The 13,760-nt window shown below is 40.9% G+C and overlaps 1 protein-coding gene and 1 non-coding gene across 5 annotated transcripts in view; both read left to right on the forward strand.

Annotated features, from left to right (window-relative positions):
• The window catches only part of DNAJB4 (DnaJ heat shock protein family (Hsp40) member B4), a 46,857-nt gene that overhangs the window by 6,709 nt on the left and 26,388 nt on the right, over positions 1-13,760 (forward strand). The window lies entirely within an intron of this gene.
• On the forward strand, positions 7,112-7,242 carry LOC139004700 (small nucleolar RNA SNORA21). Its single transcript, XR_011470541.1, has one exon. It is a non-coding gene; the product is annotated as a small nucleolar RNA SNORA21 (small nucleolar RNA).

The following is a 13,760-nucleotide window of genomic DNA, read 5'->3' on the forward strand; positions in this document are numbered from 1 at the left end:
GGGGGGGACCAGGCCAGCAGGAGAGGACAGTTGGGAGGGACCAGGCCTGCAGGAGAGGGCAGTTGGGGGGGACCAGACCTGCGGGGGTGACCAGGCCTGCAGGAGAGGGTACTTGGGGGGGACCAGCCCTGCGGGGGCGACCAAGCCTGCAGGGGAGGGCAGTTGCAGGCAATTGGGCCAGCAGGGGAGCAGTTAGGCATCGATCAGGCTGGCAGGGGAGTGGTTAGGGGGTGATCAGGCTGGCAGGCAGGCGAGCGGTTGGGAACCAGCAGTCCTGGATTGTGAGAGGGATGTCCAACTACCGGTTTAGGCCCGATCCCTGTGGGCCTAAACTGGCAGTCAGACATCTCCCAAGGGGTCCCAGATTGGAGAGGATGCAGAATGGGCTGAGGGACACCCTTCCTCAGTGCACGAATTTTGTGCACTGGGCCTCTAGTATAATATAAAATGAAACTGCAGAATATATATATGTTATACATACATTTGGTTTCATAATTTCCTATAAATTGGTTCTGTGTTTATTCCCCACATGTGTTTTCAAACCTGTGTCTGCAACTACCTCCAAAACATTTTGCATTTTGCCTCAAGACTAAAATGTCTAAAATAAATTAATATATTTACTGTTCTTATTCTTACTTTGTGGTTAAAAAATGTTTTTTATTTTTCTTCACTACTTGGATCATCTATTTATACATCAGTTTTCACTTCTATTATATTTATCTTTTTCATGAAATTTTTAGCCAACTAAAGATCTATATAAAAAATGTTTTTTTATGAGACGTAACCTAATTCCAGTGATGTCTTACTCAGTTCAGTGGTTGTCTGCATTAGTTATAGGAAGCTTTTCTAAATTTAAGGTTGAGCCCAAACCCCCACACCCAGAAACTAATGTAATTCTTCAATATCTGTAAAAATTTCCTAGGTTGATCCATACTTGAGAACCACTGAAATAGAACTGAAGTCTACATGCTGTGTCTGACTTTTGCTTATTTTTCATAAAGTTTGTTCTGGAGTTATTATGGGTATATACATAGTCTTGAGACCTTGAGGTCTAGAAACATTGTCTTTTTAAAAATATGTTTTATTTCAAATCTGATTAAATACATTTTTTAATCAATAGGGGTTTAACTAAAATTCCATCACAGTATACTGTAATCCTCTCATTGAGTCTAATGTGGCAAAAGGTTGGTTAAGAGACATGTCTTGTGTATTATTAATGAGAGGTCAAATATTTTTGGGGGGAGGCATACTTTTTAAAAAAAATATATATTTTATTGATTTTTCACAGAGAGGAAGGGAGAGGGGTAGAGAGTTACAAACATCGATGAGAGAGAGACATCGATCAGCTGCCTCCCGCACGCCCCCCACTGGGGATGCGCCCGCAACCAAGGTACAAGCCCTTGACCAGAATCGAACCTGGGACCCTCCAGTCCGCAGGCCAACGCTCTATCCACTGAGCCAAACCAGTTAGGGCGAGGCATACTTTTTTAAAAAAATATTTTTTATTGTTGATAGTATTACAGATATCTCCCTTTTTCTCCCCCTTTCTAACCTCCTTTTAGCCTCTACCCACCCCCAGTTCTTCACTACCCTATTGCCCATGTCCATGGGCTATGCATATCTATATATATAAAAGCCTAAGTGACCTTTACGACTGTTCTAGCGAATGATTGGTTGCTGTGATGCGCACAAACCACCAGGGGCAGACGCTCAATGCAGGACCTGCCCCCTGGTGCTCAGTGTGCTCTCACAGCCAACCTCCCGTGGCCCCTCCCCCTGGCTGGCCCACCCCGCCCCGCCCCGCCCCAGTCCAGACTGGGTGAGACGCCCCGATCGCTGGCCCGGCCAAGGGACCCCACCCATGCACGAATTTGTGCACCAGACCTCTAGTAAGTATATAGGTTCTTTGGTTTATCTCTTCTCATCTCCCCAACCCCACATCAAGGTATGTCAGTCTGTTCCATGCCTCATGCTTCAGGTCTTGTTTTGTTGGTCATTTCATTTTGTTCATTAGATTCCGAAAATAAGTGAGATCATGTGATATTTGTCTTTTTCAGTTTGGCTTATTTCACATAGCATAATATTTTCCAGGTTCATCCATGCTGTCCCAAAGTCTAAGAGGTCCCTCTTTTTTACATCTGCATAGTATTCCATAGTGTAAATGTCCACATTTTCTATTTTTTTAACCCAATCAACTTTTTGTTCTAGGCTAGGGCTATCTTTATTTATTTTTAAATAATATATTTTTATTGATTTCAGAGAGGAAAGAAGAGGGAGAGAGAGATCAAAATATCAGTGATGAGAGAGAATCATTAATTGGCTGCCTCCTGCATGCCCCCCACTGGGGATAGAGCCCACAACCCGGGAATGCCCTGACCAGAATCGAACCGTGACCTCCTGGTTCATAGGTTGACACTCAAACACTGAGCTATGCCGGCTGGGCTGGGGCAGTATTTCTTAACACATTAAGCGCCCTGTCAGTCACCGGTGGGGGACTATACTTTGACACTATACTTTGCGTCCGGAAGACAAAACAGGCTGGGCACTTAAATAAGGGCCACCAGCTGCATCTTGGGTGCTTTTTAAAAATGTGGATACTTGGCCTCATCTGGAGAATCATGTTTTAGGACAGCCGTGGGCAAACTATGGCCTGCGGGCCGGATCCGGCCCCTTTTGAAATGAATAAAACTAGAAAAAAAAAAGACCGTACCCTTTTATGTAATGATGTTTACTTTGAATTTATATTAGTTCACACAAACACTCCATCCATGCTTTTGTTTCTGCCCTTCGGTCCAGTTTAAGAACCCATTGTGGCCCTCGAGTCAAAAAGTTTTCCCACCCCTGTTTTAGGACATCTATATTTTTGTTTTTAATCCTCACCTGAGGATAAGCATATTTTAGAGGAGAAGGGAGAGAGAAACATTGATGTGAGAGAGAGAACATCGATTCGTTGCCTTCCATACACACCCCGATTGAACTCATAACCTAGGTATGTGCCCTGACTAGAAATGGAACCCACAGCCTTTTGGTATACAGGACGCCACTCCAACCAATTGAGCCACACTGGCCAGGGCAAGAGCATCTACTTATTTTCCCTATCAACACACGTTTCATCAGAGGCTTTTTAAAACAATAACATCATAGTTGATTATTATGCTTATCTAAGTTTGAAAACTGCACTTTCTGCAGAAAGAATTTAATAAATGTTTGCAGAATTAAATTTTGTTTCCCCAGCTAGACTGTAGTAAATATTCTGAATACAGAGATCTTGTTCTCTCCACTTTCCCTTCGGCATAAGAGAGGGCTGGTCAAGGACTGGATCTTATCCTTTGGTTTGGTCAGTATGGCTTAGTGCTTTTATGTTGATAAAAGCTTAATAAGTATGAAATTGAATTCATTGTTATCATACTAAGACTTTCCTGTAAATCTAGAGATTAAAAAATGTTGAGTGTATATAATTATGAACATTGGGGGCCTTTGACGCTACGTGGCACTGAAGAGTAGCTTCACTTACTCTTTTCTTAGAATAGCAGACTTGGAGGCTTCTAGTCAAGAAGGCAGAGTAGGTAAATGCGGTGCTCACATCCTCCCACAACCACATCAAAATGATATCTAAACTGCAGAACAACCATCATTCAGAACTGCCTAAAATCTAGCTGAACAGAAATCATAACTAAGGATATAAAGAAGCCACATGGAGACTGGTGGGAGGGACGGAGGCACTGAATGTGCTGGCCCCACACTCACATGTGGCAGTTAAAAGTCAAGAGGGATATCTCAGCTGCAGTGGTCCTGCCTGTGGAGCTACGGTGTCTCAATCCCACACCAGGCCCCCCAGCCCCGAGTTCCAGTGCTAGGAAGAGAAGTCCTCATAACTTCTGGCTGTGGAAACAAGTGGGGATTATGGCAGAGTGAGCTGGAGTGTCAGGCGTTTCTCTTAAAGACCTCGTGCATGGACCTACTTGGACTCACTCTGAGCTCCAGCACTGGGGCAGCAGTTCAAAAGGCACCAGGAACATACAGGGAGAAACAGGGCTGAAGGGGCAGCTTTCTCCAAAACAGAAGTGCTGGCAAATAGCACTGTTCCTTTGTTGAGTCCAGCCTCCACAGTGGTGCTTTCCTGAAACACCAACACAACCAACTTGAGGGACTACCCAATACCCTTCCAGTGGCTTTTAAATAAAATTGGCCTGTCCTGACTCATGCTGTGGACTTTCCTAAAATCTCTCAAAGGTTCTCAAGCCCCTAACAAGCAGCATCTGATCTTGGCATGCCTTGCCTATCTTGCTAAATGGCCCAAAGTTCAGCATTAGTGGTAGCTGGCCTTCGTTTGCAGTATGGTTTCTCCCAGGCACCTACAAACTCAGCACAAGTAGCAGCCACCTAAGATTGCTTTGTAGCTTATGTCCTAAGCAGGACAGAGGTGGCTGATCTTGGCCTGCACCTCCTGGGAGAACCCAGAGCCATTGCACCCAGGGGGCAGCTTCAGACCAATCCAGAGTACCACCCAACCACCTCCACCAGCAGCACACCCATGGGCACCAGAGCCCTCCTAAAGCATTTCCCACTTCATTGGGTCTGCACCTGGACAGCAGATGCTCTGTGGTCTCAGTCAGTCCTTCAAATCAATTGGCCTGGGGGTAAATGTCGTCGATGTGCCAACAGCAATCAGGCTCAACTACAACAGGAGAGTGCACGCAGCCCACATGAAGGGTGAACTTGAGTGTCCAGATCAGGTGACCAACAGGCTGCACCATTACACCCTATAGCAGGGGGCCCGCGGCCACATGCAAATACAAATATTGTATTTGTTCCCGTTTTGTTTTTTTACTTCAAAATAAGATATGTGCAGTGTGCATAGGAATTTGTTCATAGTATTTTTTAAAACTATAGTCCGGCCCTCCAACGGTCTGAGGGACAGTGAACTGGCCCCCTGTTTAAAAAGTTTGAGGACCCCTGTTTTATCCTATATAACGGGTGGGCAACCTTTTTGTGAGTGCGTGCCAAAACCAGCAAAATCTCTGACTCAAAATTCTTCTGCGTGCCAATCCTAATTTTTTGAGAACATGTTATGCCTGCTTGATATCTCTTAAGGTGTACGTATGTGAAGAACCTTGAAGAAATAGTAAAATTCATTCGAGCGACAAAAACACAGTATATGATGATGAAAAATACATTTATTTTTTAATGTATGCATGTACACTGATAGTCCGACAGAAAACTTTAAGACTCCGTTTGATATTATCAGTGGGACTTTTGCTGCTGCATCACTGATGACAGAGATTTTACATCAGGTTTATATTTCGTGACCTTCAGAGATATGCATGAGCTACTACTTTCATCCGTCAGGCTACTCCTATTACGAGACTTAACAAAGTTCATCACTGAGAACAAAGATTCACAAGCAAATGTGGATGAAACCGAAACACTGGTCGGATCTAGGAAGGCAGGGAGAGTTAAGGCAGATGCGTAGAAATTGCTCTTCCCCTCTCTCGTCAATCCATGTCTATGGTCTTTAAGATAACTTGTTATGTAAAATTATTTATCTAAGATGCACCTACACTGAATTTATCTGAAAAATGAAGTCGACATTAAGAAAAAAATTGTAAATGGAAGATTATAAGAGAGGGTTTCTTGTGCCAGCAAAAGTTACTGGCTTGCCATGTTTGGCACTCGTGCCAGGGGTTGCCCACCCCTGCTATATAATAAAACGTTAATATGCAAATCGACAGAACAGCGGAGCGACCAGTCACTATGATGTGCACTGACCACCAGGGGGCAGACGCTTAATGCAGGAGCTGTCCCTTGGTGGTCAGTGTGCTGCTCAACCAGAAGCTGGGCTCACTGCTGGTGAGCGCAGTGGCAGTGGCAGGAGCCTCTCCTGCCTCCGCGGCAGCGTTAAGGAGCAGTGAGCTGAGCAGTAAAGAGCAGCGAGCAGGCGGGCGGTAAGGAGCGAGGGGTCCTGGACTGCGAGAGAGCACAGGCTGGGCTGAGGGACGCGCCCCCTCCCCAGTGCCCCCTCCCCCTCTAGTATATATTACTGATTGATTTGAGAGAGAGAGAGAGAGGCATCAATTTGTTGTTCCACTTATTTATGCATTCATTGGTTGTTTCTGTATGTTTCCTGGCCTGGAATCTAACCTGCAACCTTGATGTATTGGCTGACACTCAAACCAACTGAGCAACCTGACTGGGACTCACTCTTATTTATTTATTTATTTATTTATTTATTTATCTTTATTTACTTTTTCAAAATATATTTTTATTGATTTCAGAGAAGGAGAAAGAGGGAGAGAGAGATAGAAGTATCAGTGATGAGAGAGAATCATTGATTGGCTGCCTCCTGCCCCACACTGGGGATTGAGCCTGCAACCTGGGCATGTTCCTTGACTGGAATCAAACCCAGGACCCTTCAAACTGCAGGCTGACGCCCTATCCACCGAGCCAAACCAGCTAGGGCACTCATTTATTTTTTTGAAATAGATTATTAGACTATTTGCACATGAAATCTTTAACTGACGATGGATGATATGAGATATAAAACTCCCTTGGCACACAGTTTTGTTCTTTTTTAGTGGAACTTTTCTTCTCTGTCCTGACATTTCCATATTTCTATTTATAGCCGTGATCTCCTTGGAATTTGACTTTTGATTCTGTTTTATTCTTTTATGTTGCTTCATATTAACCGATATTCTCATTTCATTTTTAAAAAATAATGTATTTGCAAGGATTTGAGAAGGAAAGAAGGAATTAAAGTTTTTAGAAGAAGCATCTGAACTAATTATTTTTCTTTGCATTATCATAATCATTGTTTAAAACAGGTCATCTAACTGTAGTACCTAATGATACAAATACTAATATTTTTAGGTAGAATGGTAGTTTGTGTTCTAAGTTTAAAAACATATGTAGTCTAAAATAAATTTCTTTTATCCAGGACAGATACTACTTTAAGTTTAACAACTTTGCTCCTTAACTATATACAGGATTGGGCAAAAATAGGTTTACAGTTGTGAGTACACGAAGCACAACTTATTGTATTATTATTTATTAATTATTGTATTATTTTCCAGCTAGCTCTAACCAACTGAGCTACCTGGCCAAGGCAGTTAAGAGTCTTTAATGCCGTTGGGCCTTTTGCTGATGATCCACTGAGACGTCAAGAAAGGGCAAAGGAAAAACACCGCTTTTGGGTGAAGCAGCAGCGTGTTGTGTTGCTTTGCTTCAATCAAGGTAAAAAAAAAAAAGTCTTTAAATGCAAAAAGAAATAAAATAAAATAAAAAACCTTTAAATGCTAAACTCCTTAAGGGCAGGACTATCTTATCTACTTTTGAAATTAACAAAATACCTGACATTCAGTAGGTGTTTATTAATTATTCATTATCCAGTTCAGTAAAAATGTTGGGCATTGTTCTAGGTGCTAGATATACAGCAGTGAACAAAATAGACAATATCCTTACCTTCATGGAGCTTATTCTAGTGTGTGAATGTTGAATGAAACCATGAATCACTGTGCAAAGGCTCCATATTTGTTTTCAGGTAGTTATTTGCATCAGCCTAATAAAAGAATAATCTGTAATTTATTAACGCGTTAAGTGCCCTGTCAGTCACCGGTGACTGACACTATACTTTCTGTCTGGAAAGGCTGGGCACTTAACGTGTTAAGCAGTGGGTTGATAAGGTGGAATGGGAGAAGCTTAGTAATTAGATCGTTTATTCATTAAACATTACCTAGTGTGAGTATGTAAAATTATTTGAAATCACATAATTGCTAGTCATTGTCTTCCTGATTATCACTCAATTCTTGTGTTCTGTTTGTAACCTTGAGTAAAGGCCTCAGTTACTGACCATGCCACCACCAGAGATTTTAATCTCAAATCAGATACCTCTGAGTGTAAGTCTCTGACTGTGCTGGTCCCAAACTGCATACACATCAAAGTTCTAGTTCCTTGTTTATTGTCTGTTCTTCACATCAGAGTGTGAACTTACAGAGCACCTGTCTATTTTAATCACTACTGTATACCAGGTGCATAAAATAACATTCCACATAGTAGATGTTAGTAAATATTAATCCTTGGCCACTCAAAATGCACATCTCTCCCTACTCATGGCTACAGCCTACATTTAGTCTTGATTCAGACTATTAAAAAAATTAAAATCTTCAACTCTAGTATTCTCTTAAGAAGAGCTATTATCACGTTAGCTTATCCTATATAATAAAAGGCTAATATTCAAATTGTCCCCTCGGGAGTTCGACTGACTGGGAGTTCGACTGGGAGTTCAACCGCTCACTATGAAGTGCGATGACCACCAGGGGGCGGTGCGGAATGAAGGAAGGCCCCGGCCGGCAGCCGGAAGGCCCCAATTGGCCCTGATCACTGGCCAAGCCTAGGGACCCTATCCATCCATGAATTTTGTGCACCAGGCCTCTAGTTTACTAATATACTCTATCTGTTCTTCTAGCCTTTTGACACTCCCCCAACCCTGCTTTTTTTTAATCCTCACCCGAGGATATTTTCCCATTGATTTTTTTAGAGAGAGGGGAAGACAGAAATATTGATGTGAGAGAAACACATTGATTGGTTGCCTCCTGCATGAGCCCTGACCAGGGCCCAGGCTGGGTAGGAGCCTGCAACCCGAGGTGTGTGTCCTTGACTGGAACTGAACCTGGGACCCTTCGGTCTGCAGGCTGACACTATCCACTGAGCCAAACTGGCTAGGTCATTTCCCTTTTCTTTCAGTCTCTGTTACTTCCTGGCCTAATTTGCCATTCACTTCAAGAATTCTCATTTCCCATTCTCCTTTGTCTTTTAGTTGTATCCACTCTTTAAATCCACTACTCTCTTTTTATTTTTTTATCAACTGAGATTGTTTATATGACTTAAGAGTTCCCCCTTCCCCCCCTCCCATTTTTTTTTTTGCTACAAACTCACTAGTGCCTGCAGGTAAAAGCCAATAGTTGTGAATGGCTGCAGGGCCAAGGGGTAGCAGGTGTGGTATGCTTTTTTTTTTTTTAATCCACTATTATTAAATCACTTGAAATAGACTTTGGAGTTAGATGAGCTTCAATTCACCATTTGCTACATAAGTTCAAGTTATTTAACTTTTCCAAGTTTTACTTTTTTTTTTTTTATAGTCTCAGTTTGTTCTTTGGTACCCTACGCATTGTAATAAAAATTAAATGACAGTATTGTAAGCAGATACTATTGCCTGTATGTAATGAAAATTCTTATGAAATAACCTAAAAATCCATATCCAGAATGGCTCTAGGACTGGTTGATTTAGCAGCTCAATATATGAGGTTTTTTTGTTTGTTTGTATTTTTTTTTAATCTATCCTCTGCTATCCTTAGTATGTGGTTTAGTGCCCCTAATGATTGCATAATGGTTGCCACAGTTCCCGGTGTTATGTAGTCATGATTGTAAAGTTGAAGAAGAAAGTTTCTTCTCTTTCTTCTACCCTCTTCCTCTGGATACCAATTGAACTCAGCTAATCCCACAGGCTTATTCTAGCAAGTATCATATTTGGTTTTGAATAATTAAGATTTATCTGGGGCCCCACTTTCCTGGTAATAGTTATTACTACTACATTTGTGACCCTTAGAATTCTGTTCTTGGGTTTTTTTTTTTTTTTTAGTATAATCTTTTGTCTCATGGTTTTAAAAATCATCTTTACTCCAAATTTTTTATCTTCCCTCTGGACTGCTTTATGTAAACCAGACTCCTATATTCAATTGCCTCTTAGACATTACCATTTGTAAGTTTAATAGGCATCTTCCACTTAATATGTTCAGTGTTAAACTCAATTTCCCCCTCCAGCTCTTCTGTCTTCCTATTTTAGTAAATAATAAATTTGTTCTTTCAGTTTGCTGAAGCTGAAGAACCTTGCAGTCATTATTGATTTCTCTCATATCCCACATCTGATTCATCAGGAAGTCCTATTTATTCGACTTTTAAAATAAATAAAATGGCTACATCATGGTCCAAACCACCTGAAATATTGCAGTGCATTCTCTTTAGTCTTTATCATTCTTTTCCACTCCATTCTTAACACAGAAGCCAGTGATTTTGGCATCCTGCGTAAAATTTCAGTGGCTTCTTATTTTCCCGTATAGAAGTCTGTCTTCAGTAGTTTACAAGACTCCACACCATTTAGCCATGTATTATTTTTCTGACTGCCTTCTAATTTTTTCACCACTCCCACTTCATCATTCTGACATAGCAGCACCTCAAAGATGTCTAGCATTTTTTAATATTTACCTCTACCTGGTATATTCTACTCCCACTTATATACATAGCTTTCCTCCTTTCCTCTTTCAGGTCATGGTGCAAATGTCATTTCTCAACCTTTTAAACCCATTTCTGGCCACCCCATCTAAAATTTTAATTCTCTTCCTTTCTTTACTTTCCTTAGCTCCTACCACCATCTAATATTCTATATAATATTTTTAAAATTGTTTTTAATTATTTTAAAAAATAAAATTTTATCTTCCCCATTAGAATGTAAAGGCATGGATTTTATATTTATATTGTATCCTCAGTACCTAGAAAGGTGTCTTGGCATATGAAGGTTCTTTTAAAAAAATATTTAAAAGGAAGGGAGAGGGTGAGAGAGAGAGAGAGAGAAACATCAATGATGAGAGAAAATCATTGATCAGCTGCTTTCTGCATGTCCCACACTGGGGATCGAGCCCTACACCTGGGCATGTGCCCTGACTGGGAATCGAACCAGTGACCTCTTGTTGCATGGGTCGACACTCAACCACTGAGCTACATAGGCTGGGCTCATCATCAGTTTTTGATTGATGTGCCCCTTAAATGCTGACCATCTGAAAGTTCTCTTTGATTCTTTCAAAAATTATCCATTCCACATTGTCTTTGATTCTTTCAAAAATTATCCCTCTTTTACACTTTAAAATACTACCTGTGTTACAATCTTTTCTAAATCTTTATCTCCAGCTAAGACTTTTTTCCTAAATCCCAGTTTAGAATATCCAATTCTTTCCTAGACACCTTTATCCATATTTAATTTAATTGAATATTGTTGTACTAGGTTTTTGGGAATCAAAAATTAAGTAAGCCTTGCCCTGTTTGATCTTACATTATTATAGGGAAGTTAGAGAAACAAGTTATTACAACACAGGTAGTAATTAGGAATATAGTTCAAGCAATGAATTTTACCAAGTATGAAAGTAGCAGAGATGAAGGGGTGATTAATAGGATCATAGGCATGTTCTAACAGAACTTACCTTTCTCTTCAAATGTATTCTTATATTCTGCTAAAGGCCCGGTGCACGAAATTGGTGCACTGGGGGGAGGGGGTGTTCCTTCAGCCCAGCCTGCGCCCTCTTGCAGTCTGGGAGTCCTTGGGGAATGTCTGACTGATGGCTCCCATGGGGAGTGGGCCTACGCTGTCAGTCAGGCATCCTTAGCGCTGTCGCAGAGGTGGGAGAGGCTCCCGCCACTGCCGCTGTTCTTGCCAGCTGTAAGCCTGGCTTCTAGCTGAGCAGCGCTCCTCCTATGGGAGCACACTGATCTCCAGGGGGCAGCTTCTGCATTGAGCGTCTGCCCCCTGGTGGTCAGTGCACATCATAGCAACCGGTCGTTCTGCCATTTGGTTGATTTGCATATTAGCCTTTTATTATATAGGATACTTTCATTAGTAGTTCAACTATGCACATCTTTTTAAAATAGATATATTTTTATTGATTTCAGAGAGGAAGAAAGAGGGAGAGAGAGATAGAAACGTCCACGATGAGAGAGAATCATGGATCGGCTGCCTCCTGCAAGTCCCCTATTGGGGATCGAGCCCACAACCCGGACATGTGCCCTTGACTGGAATTGAACCTGGGACCTTTCAGTTCGCAGGCCGACAATCTAGCCAGTGAGCCAAACCAGCTAGGGCAAACTGTGCACATCTTTGTTCAATCTGGAAACCAGGGCAATCTAAAATTTTTCCAAATTTCCACATTTAGTTGGCAAATTGTACATATTCTATCTCTTGATTACTTTAGCCATTTGTCTTTTTATTTCATAGTCATTTTATTTAGGTCCTCATAATTACTCATGTCATTGAATTATTTTCACGCATTAAAAGTTAACTGAACAGCAATATATTATAGATAAGGCCTCGTACTAGAAAATAAGATTTAGAGAAAACCAAAAACAGGATCTCTCAGGGAGGTTACAATCTCTCAGTGTGCAAGGCATAAGCAAACAGATAGTTATGTAGTTGTGACAGAATAGAGATACTGGGAAAAATATGGGAACTCAAGGTCAGGGGAACCTAACCCAAGCTGGGAGTAAGATTTGGCCAACTAGAGGCTGAGTCTCAAAGCAGTAGTAAACTAAGTGTGGCGTAGGGAAGGAAGTTATACACACACCATTCACTTTATATATACTAAAGAAATATTATTTTAAAGACATTACTTTGGGTGCCTGTGTACTTATTAATTTGCTCTTGCTTAAAAATAATTTTTAAGCATCATAATTGATTTAGAAGGTTATCCGTAGTAGTACATCATTATACAGTTGATACTTCATTATTTACCAATTCTGTACTTTCGAATTTGTTCACTAACCCCAAAATCTAATTGTAACTCTGAAATCAAGCAGTTGGAGTGCTTCACAGATTTTTTTTTTTTTCAGACATGAGCATGGACAAAATAAATTTGAGTCCTATGTTCCTAGCTGGGTCCAACAAGGCAGTGCTTGCTTAGCTTTATTATTTCAGTTATCATATTGTAAACAAGTTTTTGTAGACTATTAAGTGTACTTTTACATTTTTTTGCATTTTTGTGCTCTTGGTGATTTCACTGTTTAAAGAAATGTTTCGGTGTAGTGCTGAAATGCTATCTAAATTGTGTTCCTAAGCATAGGAAGCCTGTGATGTGCCTTATGGAGAGAATACATGTTTTAAGTAAGCTTTATTCAGGCATGAGTTATAGTGCTGTTGGTCTTGAGTTCAATGTTATAGTAACTACTAAGGTACCGTTAAGCATAAACACACATAAAACAAGGTTATCTATTGATGAGTTGACTTAACTCTGCATTTCCCTTAGGGAAAATGATTCAGTATTCACTAATTCAGCATCCACAGCAACTTTATGGAACATAACTATGGCAAATAATGAGAATCGAGTACTTTCAGGGTACATTTGATTTTGGGAAACAGCCAAAGTCATTTATGGCCAGGAGTAGTGAGTCAAGCTGGACAGTATAGAGGTATGATTATTAAAGTCTTCCTCAGCCTTTTAAAACACATGCCCCCTCCCCTTTGATAAACATCTTACTTCACTACCCTAAAGATTCTAATATATTTTCCTTAGTAGACACAGTCTGCAAGTTTTACTTTACCATCAGCCAGGCTAATGTTTTATAGTGAAAGCTGAGTGTTTATAGTAAAAAATTATAGTTTTTTAAAAGCTTGCTAGATATAATAAAATTTTATTGTGTTTAGTGTTTTTTAGTCTGCCCTCTTATTCCAGTCAAGAATAATTTTTAAAAAGCAGGGGTTGGCAAACATTTTCTGTTAAGGGCCAGACAGTAAATTGTTAGGTTTTGTGGGCCATACAGTCTTTGCTACTACTATCCAACTCCGCCACTATATGGCAAAAGCAGCAATAGACAGTAGTTATTATTTTATATATTTACTAGAGGCCCAATGCACGAAATTCATGCAAGGGTCTTGGCCCCGGCCCCTGCCTGCTGTGTGGCCACGGCCAGGGGGGCCTCTGTTGCGGCCTCCGCTTGCCGCTGCCATG

Source organism: Myotis yumanensis, unplaced genomic scaffold (assembly GCF_028538775.1).
Source record: "Myotis yumanensis isolate MYYU_CA2020_CCGP unplaced genomic scaffold, mMyoYum1.0.hap1 SCAF_2, whole genome shotgun sequence".
Lineage (NCBI taxonomy): Eukaryota > Metazoa > Chordata > Mammalia > Chiroptera > Vespertilionidae > Myotis > Myotis yumanensis.